Raw genomic sequence first — 12079 nt, 5'->3', positions numbered from 1 at the left:
TAGTCTAGAAGGTGCCACAGGACTCCTTGCCGATAAAACAGAAATAATGATTTTGGAATTTTCCTCATATCACAGAAAGAGGAGAGAGAAAGCTCTAATGTCTTGGCCACATTCCTATTTGGATTACTAAGGCTACGTCTACACTATGCAGCTTTTAGCAATAGACTGCGTCAACACAGCCATTTTCTGTCCACAGATTACTTTTAGCCCCCATGCGTGGCTTTTGCTTTGTCAGGAGAGTGCTCCTGCTGACAAAGCAGCATTCAGATCTGCTGTAGCAAAACTTGTGTTGTTGAAGGCAAGGGAGGAGGAAATGAGAATTAAGCACTTATGAATGACAAAAGATGCTGATTAATTGCCTAAATTCTGCCTATTGCAAAATATTCTTTGCTGGCAGGATTAAATACTATGGTTCTTCACTAGTTGTAAACTCTTGTGTAGAGTCGCTATGATGCATTTAACAGTTGCCACCTTCCATCTTAAAGGTGTATCTTCATTGCTTTAGGATGAGAAGTGCTTTAGGGGTTTGCAGAAAGTTGGGAGCGGATAGGCAGAGCTGTTTCCCAAGCGGGCTGAGGGATACAGCTTGGGAAGTAGCGCGGGCTGAGGGACATGCAAGCTGCAGGCACAGCTATATTGTTTGGGGGTCTGTAAAATGTTAATAGATTGCAAAGGGGTCCATATGCTGAAAAAGATTGGGAGCCTTTCTGCTAAATTCCTTTCTGCAAACAGTGATTATACGTTTTAGATGGTCCACCGTAAAGATCTCAATTCTACATCAGCAATATGTGCCTAATTCAATCTGTTATTTTTTTCAGATTCCTCAATCATGCTAGCTAGTCCCAGTTTCACTATGACAGCACTTTGAGCACCACCAGCAGGCTAGCTAGGTCAACAAGCCAAACATCTGAGATATTTTCCTCAAATATTTGTAATTTGTTTGAGTTGAAAGCTATGGTTAGAATTTTTAAATACCACATAATGTCATAGGAATTATTAGGGCAATTTTGTTTTGAATTTTGGGATTTAAAAAAAATCTTGATTTTAAAGTTCAGAATCTAATGCATGATTACTGAACCCACAGACTACACGGGCAGCAATAAAACTGCCACAGACAATAATGGTTGTTTCCTGTGCTCTCTACAATGCATTCATACACCACAACAGCAACATGTTAAAGAGCAGTCTGTCTATTTTTGCTTCTCCTCCACTGACCTGCAGTTGGTGTAAAACACAATCTACAGGTTGAGCCTCTGTAAGCATCCAGGAGGACCATGCATATTCCAGGACCAGAGAGTACCAGTGGAGCGCTCTGTGGGCTGGCAGGCCAGCAGGGCTGCCCAACAGAGCTAGGAGGCAGGCATGCCCCAGCAGGGCTGCTCGCCAGGCCCGGAACCCCCCTCCAGGGCTGCCAGTGCCACAGCAGGGCTGGCTGGTGGGGCTGCCTGGAACGTCCCAGCAGGGCTGCACAGCATGGCAGGCAAGGGGGGGATGGAGACTGATAGAGCAGGGTGGGCCTGCGGTGGGGCAAGGGCTGGAGGGCTGATAACATTGGGGATGAAGGGGGGGAGAGAATATGACCTACAGTGGACTGGCAAAATCCCTCATCTGGGACCAATCAGGTCCTGAGGGTGCTGGATTAGGGAGGTCCAACCTGTAATGCCAGTATCATGAAGCATTTTCATAAGTATCTTCATTTTAGAGAGTTGAGCAATAGGGTAAGTTCTGTGCCCATCTGAAAGCAGAAAGCAAACCCATGTTACATTGCTGTACTGAATATAATCACGATGGAAACTGGCAACACACTCCTCCTGGCTCCTAACAGATGTCATGTGATCCTTGATGCCCACAGAGCAATCAACAAAAAGTGATGTTATATTCCTGATTCATATTGAACAGAATCTTTGAATGAATAGGAGATTTGGGGGATTAGGGATATTAGATATTGGAAAACCCCTGATTTGATTTTTGTCAGAATCACATGGTGAGAACCAAAATGACTGTTTGTTAGTACTGGTCTACTAATAAATGTTGATATATGGAAACAAGCGTCACTTACCTGTTCACACTTTAAGTAACCTCTGGAGCCTCCAGGGTAGGATATGCTAGATTTTGTAGAGCATCTGATACCTACTCTTGCAGTTGTTTCACATAAATATTTATTAATATTACACAACTTGATAACTTTGACAGATTGGTAAATAAGGCTCAGAATTTCAGAATACAGAAAGGAAAAATGTGAAAACTGAAAAAAAGGAAGATTTTGTTTTATAAGCAACTGCAAGCCTATTAAAGAAGTCTGCATGCATAAACATGTCACATTTGATCTGCAGAGTCAGCAGGTTTCCTGTTAATTTCTCCCCCTTCATTAAGTGCGTTTTTACTGTGAGCTGTATGATTTCCTGCTAAAACCCACAATCTCCAGGGCATGTCAGGACTAGAGATGTAAGCGACTAGTCGTGGAGTCAACTACCCAATTAGCTGATTAATCAAAATTTAAAATCCTTAGCCACGACTTCATTCAATTCTGGAGCCAGTTTTATCAGTGCAAAAGTCCATAATGGTATAGATGTAAGGCAGGCATGTCCAAAGTCCGGCCCGCGGGCCAATTGCGGCCCGTGTTCCGATTTAATATGGCCCCCGCTTCCTCTCCTGGCTCCCTGGCACTCTTTTGAACTGGCGCGCCCAGCGCGCCGCTTCCGGCCGCGCCGCCACCGCCGCCCATGGCCTCCGCGGTCCTAGAGCCTGCCCTGTAGGGCACGTCCGCAGCCCCGCTCCCCCACTCAGCTGCGGGTTCGCCCTGCCCCCGGCGTGCCCTGCACTCTCCACCCGCCTCCGACCCTGCGGGCCCTCCGCCTTGGGGCTGAGAGTGCAGGGACGGCCCTCACGCATGTTCACTTCTTCAAATCTGGCCCTCTTTGAAAAAAGTTTGGACACCCCTGCTGTAAGGTGATATGAAACGAGCTTACAAAACTATTTAAGTTTAATTCTGCACATTCTGAAACCTGCCAGTATAGACTGTTCCTCTGTCAATCTTCCCATTGGGTTCTATCACAAAACTCTGGAAGTCAGCGCTCTCATCTACTTTTTAAGGTAGAAATCAGGGATTTGACCTAAATGGGTGAAAAGCAGACAAAGGTTTGTGAGATGGAATAGCTTTGTGGGGGGATGAATGTACATTTCTGTGTCTATTAAGTTCAGAAAACATGCTTCATTAAAGTTTTTAAATGAAGGTACAAACAACGGCTTTTGTTACTAGGTTTAAGAACAAACCTAGAAATTGCACCTGCATGCAGGAACAATGGAAGTGCCCTAAAGGTGTCCCACAACAGGTGCCCAAGCCATGGCACCACCCCTGTGCCACTCCTTCCCCTCTCTCCAAGGCCCCAACTCTGAGACACTCTTCACCAATGATCCACCTCTTCCCCCTCACTGGCCCTCACAACCAGTAAGAAGTGGGGGGATGCAGGTTTGGCCTCTTGATTCCCCCTATTCCAGCACCCTTGCCTGTGTGTGGCCAGTCTTTGGTTAGTTTGCTTATCGCTTAAGTCATGGTTTCTTAGACTTCCATAGTTTAGACCAGTGGTTTTCAAACTATGGGTCATAACCCAACATTAGGTCACCTTGCTGTAGGGTGACACAGCGACTAGCAGGAGTGCTAAGGCAGGCTTCCTGCCTGTCTTGGCATTGGGGACTACTCTGTATCCCAGAAATGGACAGTAGCAGGTCTGGCTCTTAGTCAGGGTGGCATGGGGCTCCGTGTACTGCCCCCACCCTGAGCACTAGTTCCACACTCCCACTAACCTACAGGAACTGCGGAGCAGGGGGGAGGGGGGGAATCTGTGCCTGCAGGCAAGAGGAATGTGCAGAGCTGCTTGTGTGGCTCTGCCGAGGAGCCAGACCAGCTGCTGACCGCTTCCGGAGCACAGCGTGGTCTGTGGTGCCAGGAGAGGCAGGAAGCCTGCCTTAGCACCCCTACTACACCACTGACCAGGAACCACTAGACATAAGCTCATGCCCAATCACAAGCATCAACCCCTTTCCCCAGCCCTGAGTGACCCCCTCACTTGTAGTCCTCTCCTGCACCCCAGTCCCATCATTCTTGCCCCTCTAGACCCTGCACTTTAAAGATATAATTATGCTGGGTCATGAGCACCAAAAATTTTCTTCAACTGGGGCGTAAGGAAAAAAAGTTTGAAAACCATTGGTTTAGACCATTTCTTTAACAGAGTAACAGGTTTTATTGAACTTTCATGAATGTCTATATCCCTGCAGAATAGTGGTAGAGATGTCTTAATGACCTGCTAACCTGCATCCTACTTCAGAAGACATTCAAATCTGCACTTGAAAGGGAATCCTCTGAACTGGCATTCATGCTAAAATTCGACACCCTCCACACCAGACTTAATAAAGACCCCAACTATCTTACACATTACAAAGATAGCTTCCCCAATTATCACCTCTAATACTATTAACTCACAGACATTTCCCCTTCCCCACCTCTAATATCATTAACTCACTGGCATTCACCTTCCTTCCCCCCCCCCCCCCCCCCACATCCCCCTTCTGTTCTGTAATGTGATTTGTCCTTTTCATGCGTGTTCATTTTTTTTTAAATTGTATCCTTTGGTATATATGGTTGTGACTGTTTTCTTCCATTATTTGATCTGAGGAAGTGGGTCTGGCCCACGAAAGCTCATCATCTAATAAACCATCTTGTTAGTCTTTAAAGTGCTACATTGTCCTGCATTTTGCTTCATATATCCCTGCAGCAATTACATGGAGAGTAACAGAAGGAAAGGAAGTTTAGCTGCCTTTAATGCAGTAAGTGTTGTAATTCTCCCCTTATACCTCCCAAACTTTGGCTCTTGTGATTCACATGATGGCATTCACTCTAGCAGAGGGTGAAGATGACCCTCTATGCCTCCTGTACCCCACTTGAGCCCTACTACAGCAGGGGAGGAATAGGAAAGTAGGGGCATGTTTGTGAAAAACAAAATCTCTTTTTATAAATAAAGATGTGCCAGGTTGGACTGGTCAAAAACAATGTAAATCTGCAGTACTCCTCACGCCCTTTACTTGAGGCCTCAGGCTTCTTCCTTATGCTTCAGCATTAGGTCCAGTCCACTCCATCTGGCTTAACTGTGGTAAAAACAGTTTTGGGTGTAAATCAAGTATAAGCCTTGAGTAGGTTGAGCTTTATGAGAATGTTTTCAACAATCTCATCTTGCCAAGATCAGTAATCATGTCTGTTCACATGTACACTCAATATGTGAAAGCAGCTTTATATTTTGTTCAGGTAATGAACAAATACTTCAAAACGATTTAGTGCCTTGTTCAGTTACTTCATGGATAAGACCTCTGTCTTCGGAAACAATGATCTCACTAGAGGACTGTTGCCAAGAGAGCTTTGGGGATATTTTTTCTTTATACACATACCAACACAAGCACTTTTAAAAGGACACATCTGCACAAGCTACGAGGGCTATGAAAACCATTTCTTTTACTGTTTGGGAACATTTTGTTTTTTAAAGATTTGATCACATGACAAAATGTGACAGACTTCGCTTATTTGGAACTCAGAAGGATACTTCAGTACTGTATTTAATAAATAATATGATATAAAAAGGCAGTAGACAGAAATTGTTAGTACTTGAACACGATTGAAAAAATATTAAATAAAAAGTTGTCTTAATAAATCTACTTTGTTTCCTTCTATTGCATATAGGATCAGTTGTAACTCAATCTTAATAGACTTCTCCAAGCCACCTAATCATATTTTATGTACTATAATTGTGTGCATGATGGCAAATACTCTAGTTTACAAACTGATAGAACAGATTGACAAAGTTTATTAAGTGAATGTTTGTGAGCAAGTTTAAAGCACAAGTTTAACAGCAATGGAGTATATAGTATAGTATACAGATTTCTGGCTTGGGGGAAGGGTAGGTAAATAATTTACATTTCAGTAATGTGACGCCCAAGCCCAGTGCGCTAATTACATGCCTTTATGCCACATTACCTCATGTACCCCATGGGAGAGACCCACGCATACAATAAGCCCACATCTCCCAGAATATACAAGTAGTGCCATATTTGGCTTGTGAAGTGCATATACAAATTCTGGTGGATGATGGGAGGGAAAGGGAGAGAATTACAACAGGTGTTTTTTTTTTGAAATACCCATAGAACACAGGGAGTGTGTATTGCCCTGGTTTTAGGGGACTACACTTGATCTTAGCCAAAAACCAGACATGTTATATTTGCTCTGTTTTTTTAAACTAGTGTATTGATCAATACTCAAATGTGTGCACCACATTAAAACAGTTTATAAATGTTATCATTTGTGCACTCATTAAGTGCCAATCCTCTAAGGCACCAAACATTATCAACTCATTGAAATTTGTCCATTACCACTAACTGCAAATCAAGAACATTGGTCTCCAAATCAATTTTGTTGTCTACTAATCCAGGGATGAAAGCATCTGTTTGGAACTGAAGACAATTGAATAGTATTTATCTTCTGCCCGTTCCTTTGCAGAACAAAGAAAAATAAGGGCTATAAAACTGAACATATCTTCATGTCCGCCAAGATTAAATATATCAAAACAATGTTCAAGACTATCCACCATTTTCTTTGATTTTCATAATGGAAAAAAGCTTTGGCTTGTCAGTGTTCTCTTTTACTTGTCTTTTGAGCATAAATGAATGCCAGTTTTGTAAAATACTGGTGATAAATCTCTTCCTCACAGATCCATGGGCATTCAGAAACAATACTTACTACTTATTGTTCATTAGAATAAAATTCATTAGAATAAAATTCTGAAAGACACTTATGCAGTTTTTCAATTCATAGCTGCATAAATCTATTTTCTCATGCTTTTACGTAAATGCAGATGCTTTCATGTACAAAAGCACTTAACCATGTATCATTTTGTTAAATTTTCATCTCCTCTTAACCTCAAAGCATCTTTAGTCATATACCTTGACCTTCCAACAACCGTGCCTTATCAATTCTCGTTATTCTATCATTTCACATAATGGTTCCCTAAAATTTCTACTGAAAACCAGCCATTTGTCCAAAAGGCAAAATTGAGTATAACTTCAATTGGGGGAATTTCCTGCAAGATAACTCTTGTTGCCAACACTCATTTTAAATTAAAATAAGCCAAATGATCTGGATCAATCCAGATAAATAATAATAATAGAGTTTTTAGTCCATTTACTGTTATGTTAAAGCAGAAACAATGTTTTATGAACAGCCAATCCACAAGGTGAAGAAGCCATCATAAGAATGCAATGCAGAAGGAAGGGGTGGGAGAGAAGGACTAGAACAGTGTAATGCTTTGAGACGCAAAATCTAATTTAATTAATATTTAGTTAATATTTTGTAAAACCACAGCAGCTTCTACATGAGGATTTCAGAGGGGCTACAAGAATTAATAAATTAATCTTCACATTACCCCATGAGGGTAGGAAAGTATCACAATTTCATAGTTAGGGAAGCAGGCAATGAGAGGTTAAGTGACTTGTCCAAAGACGTACTAGTTTCAGAGCCAGGAACAAAACCCAGATCCCCTCACTACCAGCCTTCTGGTTTTCCCAAAAGGCCCTTTTAGGAGGGAAACACACAGATAATTTCTCTCAGATTTGTGCTGCTTTTTAAAGTGACATTTCATGAAAGAAGAATGTATTACATCAATCTTTTGCCTGAATAATTTTTCTTCAGGCAACAATGGCTTACTGTATGTTTCAAAACTTAATCAGAACAGAATGTGACTAAAGGTCTTAAAACTGGTCAGAAACAAAGTTGTTTTTTTTCAGAAGTGGTGTACATTTGATAGCATGCTTTTAGAAACAAAGCCAAGCTCTGGAAAGAGTATACGGTCCTCATTTTACATGAGATTTGTTATCCACCACACATCTATAGCTCTGTTTTTCTCTGTACTCACAATATTTTACAATTCAATTTCAAGCTGAGTTTCACAAGAAAGTGAGGTAATTACAGATCCTAAGATGTAGAGGAATCATAACATGATAGTAACACGTAGCAACCCTGGGGTTAATCACACAGTTGTTTAGACGTGCACAACCATAAATTATTTCAGATACAAGAGAAGGAGAGAGCCATATTCAATTCCAACAACAGGGGAATTTAGGCAAGCAGCATGTAAAAGTTACCAGAGTTTGTGTGTAGCTATAGTATTTAACATATCGCACTGTGTACTACTTGAATAATCTCAAATTCTCAGGATCACCAGACACACCCATAAAATCATGCTGAAAATCAGTTCAGAACTGACTCAAGATTGGTTCACCAATACCATTTCATTGAGTGGCCACATGTTCTCTGCTTAACCTACAAGAGCCACTAAGATTACAGCACAAGGTGGCATCATCAAAATAAGCATCCCATAGAAAATAGGCTTTTTGTAAAACTTCCCATGATCAAGACAGCTTATTGGCAAAGGTAAAGGAGATGTATATAAAAATAGGATAGATGTGGTTTGTATTTTTGGGAGACAGAGCTACATAGATTTCCCACATAATTAAGGAAAAATGTAACAGTGTAGAGTTAGACATAAGGCTCAGACCTGTTTCTATTTTATTGTATTTGGTAGTAAATTCTCTGTCCCTGCAAAATAGCACAACAGCACATAGGAAAACAGAAGCAGCTCAGATCAGAATTTCTTCACATTAAACAAAAATGATTTGTCAAAAGATGAGCAGGAAATATTGTTAAGCTGGGCTAACTAAACAGCAAAGCAAGATTTCCATTCCTCCCCACCCCACACCTAATTTCCATTTATTCAGACTAACTTCACTCAAGTTCTAAATTGCTCTGAGGGCTTGCCTACACTTATTGTGCACATGGTGAAGATAATACCTACACCAGGAATTAGGTTAGTACAATGATGTGGCTCAAAGGTATGGATTTTCCACATCCCAAGTGATGTAGCTATACTGACGTAAGTTGATAGATCAAGCCCAAGGCTATGCCTACACTACAGCTGGATTGATGTCCTGGCAATTGATGAACTGAAAGGGGAGGGAGGCATCAATTTAGTGAGTCTAGTGAAGATCTGCTAAATTGACTGCAGATCACTCTCCAGTTGACCCTGGCACTCCACCTTGAACCAGAAGAATCAGCACAGATCTATGCTTACTGAGAGATCAGTGCTGAGGCAATCAATCCCCCGGGGGGTCAATTTAGTGGGTCTAGTAAAGACACTAGAAAGTGTAGTGAAGTATAGTAATAGAAATGTAGCCTGTTAGTCTGGTGTAGCTGAAGCAAAATGCAGGACTATGTAGCACTTTAAAGACTAACAAGATGATTTATTAGATGATGAGCTTTTGTGGGCCAGACCCACTTCCTCAGCTCCAATAGTGGAAGAAAATAGTCACAACCATATATACCAAAGGATACAATTAAAAAAATGAACACATATGAAAAGGACAAATCACATTTCAGAACAGAAGGGGGATGCGGGGGGGGTGGGAGGAAGGAAGGTAAGTGTCTGTGAGTTAATGATATTAGAGTATAGGCTGTAGTTTATTGATAATGTGTTGAACAGGTTTAAGTTGGGGGTTGTAGGTGATGACAAGTGGTGTTCTATTGTTGGTTTTCTTGGGTCTATCTTGAAGTAGATGGTTTCTAGGTATTCATCTGGCTCTTTCAATTTGCTTTTTTATTTCTCCGGGTGGGTAGTTGAGATTTATAAATGCTTGGTAGAGATCCTGAAGCTTCTGGTCTCTGTCAGTGGGATTAGAGCAGATGCGGTTGTATCGAAGGGCTTGGCTACAGACGATGGATCGCATGGTGTGTTCTGGATGGGAGCTGGAAGCATGTAGGTAACTGTATGAATCAGTGGGTTTTCTGTAGAGAGTGGTGTCTAATTTTCCATTTTAATTTTCCAATTTTAAACCTGTCCAACACATTATCAATAAACTACAGCCTATACTGGAACAGGATACCATACTCCAAGAGGCTCTGGGAGACAGACCCATAGTCTCCTATAGACAACCACCTAACCTCAAGATGATTCTTACCAACAACCACAGGACATACCACATTAATACCAACCCTGGTACCTTCCCTTGCAACAAACCCCATTGCCAGCTTTGTCCACATATTCATTCTGCTGATACCATTATTGGACCTAACCAAGTGAGTTATAAGATCAAGAACACATATTCCTGCGCATCCAGAAATATAATTTATGCTATCATGTGCCGAAAGTGTCCGTCTGCTATGTACATTGGACAAACGTCTCAGACACTTCGCCAAAGGATTAACGCCCACAAAACAGATATCAGACAAGATCAAAGAAAAAACTATTTCTTGCCATTTCAACCAGAAAGGACACTGTCTCAACGACTTAACCACCTGCATTCTGCTACAAAGACCTTTTACATCTGCACTTGAAAGGGAATCCTCTGAACTGTCATTCATGTTAAAATTCGACACTCTCCCGGGGGGAACTGAACAAAGACCCCAACTACCTTACCCATTACCAAGATAGCTTCCCCAATTATCACCTCTAATACCATTAGCTCACAGACACTTACCTTCCTTCCCCCCCTTCCCCCACATTCCCCTTCTGTTCTGAAAAGTGATTTGTCCTTTTCATATGTGTTCATTTTTTTTAATTGTATCCTTTGGTATATATGGTTGTGACTATTTTCTTCCACTATTTGATCTGAGGAAGTGGGTCTGGCCCACGAAAGCTCATCATCTAATAAACCATCTTGTTAGTCTTTAAAGTGCTACATAGTGAAGTATAGACACTGCAGTAAGTCGACCTAGCTACATCAATCCCAGCTATGTTATTCACATAGCTGAAGTTGCATAACTTATGTCAACTTACTGCAGTAATTTAGACATAGTACTAATGTAGATACTTAGGGATGAAAAACACTAAGAACTATTGTTTTAGCTAGGTAAAAACTTTTATCACTAAAGGTTGAACCTCCCAAATCTGGGATTCTCTGGTCCAGCAACATCTGTGGTCTGGTAGGGCTGGGTATGTTGCTGGACCAAAGAGCCCTGGACCAATGCAGGGGCTGGAGAGCCCCAGCTGGGCCAAGCGGCATCTGGGGTGCCCCTACTCTGGCCCAGAACCCCCAGCATCAGCGGGGCCAGGCAGTTGCAGGGGAGTCCCAGCCCCAGGATTTTATAAGAGTGGCTTTATTTGTGATATATACAGTTTGTTTTATTATTCTACAATACATACCGTATTTTCCAGCGTATAAGGCGACTGGGCGTATAAGACGACCCCCAATTTTCTAGTTAAAAGATAGGTTTTTGTCTTATACTCGCCGTATAAGACTACCCCCCCTTAAGAGGCCAACCGGCAGCGCCCCAGCGCCCCTCTGCCTCCCCAGCTTTGCTCCCGGTGTCCCTGGTCTGCTGAAGACGGTCCCCAGCAGACCAGAGGCACCGGGAGCAAAGCCGAAGCGGCGGCAGGGTGCCGCGCTTGGGCTGCCCCGCTACCGGAGCCCCTCCGCGGCTTTGCTCCGCGTCTTCCTGGTCTGCAGACCAGGGAGACGCGGAGCAGCTTTTCTCGCCCCAGAGTACACGGGCGGCGGGACCGCGAGGTCCCGCAGTCTGTGTCCTCCGGGGCGAGAAAAGCCCCGGTGTGTAAGACGACCTCCGATTTTTGGGGGATGTTTTATAGCATAAAAAGTCGTCTTATACGCCGGAAAATACGGTACACATTTTCAGACCACTATACAAACAATAGCTAATGATGACACCCTTTTGTGGTTATTAAGCATTCCTGTATTAAAGATGGGGAAGCAGAGAGCTGTTCCCAGCAGTTCCGTGGGAGACCTGGAACATGAATTCAGGACTTCCTGACTCCCGATACTGTGCTTAAACTACTACATCATGTTGTTTCAATGGAACTCTTTTGTCATGTTCTAATGCAATATCAAATTATTAATGGAATCGGCCAGAAGCAATTACTTGCACACCAGTTGTGTAAGCAACAGCAACATTTCCAGCTATTGACAGGGAGAATGACACTTCAAATAAACTGGCTGAGGGGAGTTTCTTCTTTTGATGGAATAGCCAGCA

The 12079-nt window shown here is 42.4% G+C and overlaps 1 protein-coding gene across 2 annotated transcripts in view; it reads right to left on the bottom strand.

The window, feature by feature from the left end:
• Positions 1-12079, bottom strand: part of LOC102444907 (tropomodulin-3) — a 55804-nt gene that overhangs the window by 22162 nt on the left and 21563 nt on the right. The window lies entirely within an intron of this gene.

The sequence above is a fragment of the Pelodiscus sinensis genome, chromosome 14, assembly GCF_049634645.1.
Source record: "Pelodiscus sinensis isolate JC-2024 chromosome 14, ASM4963464v1, whole genome shotgun sequence".
In the NCBI taxonomy this organism is placed as follows: Eukaryota; Metazoa; Chordata; order Testudines; family Trionychidae; genus Pelodiscus; species Pelodiscus sinensis.
Note: the sequence above shows the minus strand (reverse complement) of the source record. Positions and strands in the feature narration are given on the sequence as shown.